The 1707-nt window shown below is 40.8% G+C and overlaps 1 pseudogene; it reads left to right on the forward strand.

Annotated features, from left to right (window-relative positions):
- Window positions 1–216: 216 nt before the first annotated feature.
- LOC107699001 (putative all-trans-retinol 13,14-reductase) lies at window positions 217–1707 on the forward strand (annotated as a pseudogene).

The raw sequence follows: 1707 nt of genomic DNA on the forward strand, positions 1-1707 counted from the left end.
AATGCACCGATGCTGATACAACATGTTTATTCTCTCCACACACAATTTAGACCAATAAATAGGGTCTGCACTCAACCACCAGCACTAGACTCCTGGCTTTGAAAAGAGCCACTGCTTGAGCTTCCATCACCTTACAGAGGCCAAATCTTCCAGAAGACACTCCAACTGAAAGCACCAGCTGCACTTCAACTGCTCTTTTTCTTCCAGGAACTAAAAATGAGGTGGTTTCTGCTGTTCTCTGAATGGCTTGTAGACTGGGCTCTTAGCACATACTGGTATCTATTTGGCAAGAGAAGTGGACTGTGCAAGGGGACCATCAGCCCTTCAGGCTTACTAACTATAGATGAAAAACAAAAAAAAAAACAGAGTGCTTTGAAAAGGTAAGCAAGCCTTAGTTCAGAGGGATTGAATTGTAAAACAACTAAAATGGAAACATGTATAATAGTGACTAATTTCTTAACCTACAGAATTGGATGAGTTTGAAGTACCCAGAAACCTAGAGGTTATTGTGATTGGAAGTAGTATTGGTGGGTTGACAGCAGCGGAAGTTTTTGCCAAACTAGGAAAGAAAAATCCTGGTGTTGGAGCAAGACAAGCAGGCAGGAGGGCTGTGTAAGACCTTCACTGAAAAAGGCTTTGAGTTTGACTGTGGTAAGATACCCTCAGCAATGATGACTGCTTGATGAAATGCTGAAGGTATTTTAATAATTCCATAATGTACTTTGGTCATAAAGGCTTCCATTATTTGGGACAACTTCATAGCTTCTTGAAAGTTGCATTGATCTCATCACTGATGGCCAGGTGCATTTTGCCGAACAGGGTTCCCATGTGGACACCCTGTTAATGGTAAGGTAAACAACGTAAAGAATACACTATCTACAGTGGCAAGAAGCAGATGGAGGCTCATCTTAAGAAGCAGTTTCCTAATGATACAAAGGAGGTAGAGGAGCTTTTCAAAATTATGAAGGTACTTATTCAATGATTTGTTGAAATATGACCATTAAATACCCTATGAATTATATATGAATGTCTCCATTTTTTCCCCATATATATGTTCCAAGAAGATCCATCTGCTGTGTATGCTGAAGATGGTCCCACTCTGGTTTGCTCGCTTCATTCTGTGGAGTGAGAATGAAGTGTGGAGAGTTTTTGTAGTTGGTGATGCAGCATGCAGTCACTCCCATCAGTATGCATGGACTGGGGCCCACACATGGATCAATGCTGTCTGCAGAGCACAGTCTGGAGAGATACCAGCCTCTGAACATTGCCATGACCAGGTGCAACACTCCTGTCAAGAACCTCTACCTGTCAGGTAATACTCAGAGTTTAACTGATAAGACATTACACTAGCACAGCAATGTAGGAAGTCAATTTCTTGGATTAGCTACCATTATTAAGAAATATTTGACTGCTTAATGCTGTGATTGACCAGTCAGAATTATCAGAAATATTTCGGAAAGCCTTATAATCATAATAAATATTTAAGTGGCATATATAGACAGTGACATGTTTTGCCTGGTGTAGGCTACTTATGAATGTAATTTCTTGTGCTTCAACTTAGGGCAAGATGTTTTCTCCGCTGGTTACTCTGGTGCTTTACATGGTGGACTTCTCTGTGCTTCAAGTGTTGTGGATCACTGTCTTCACATTGACCATCTGCTCCTCCAAAAGAAACTGAAGAGGAAGGTAATCAAGAAACTAGAGTAA

Source organism: Sinocyclocheilus anshuiensis, unplaced genomic scaffold, assembly GCF_001515605.1.
Source record: "Sinocyclocheilus anshuiensis isolate Anshui unplaced genomic scaffold, SAMN03320099.WGS_v1.1 scaffold18, whole genome shotgun sequence".
NCBI lineage: Eukaryota > Metazoa > Chordata > Actinopteri > Cypriniformes > Cyprinidae > Sinocyclocheilus > Sinocyclocheilus anshuiensis.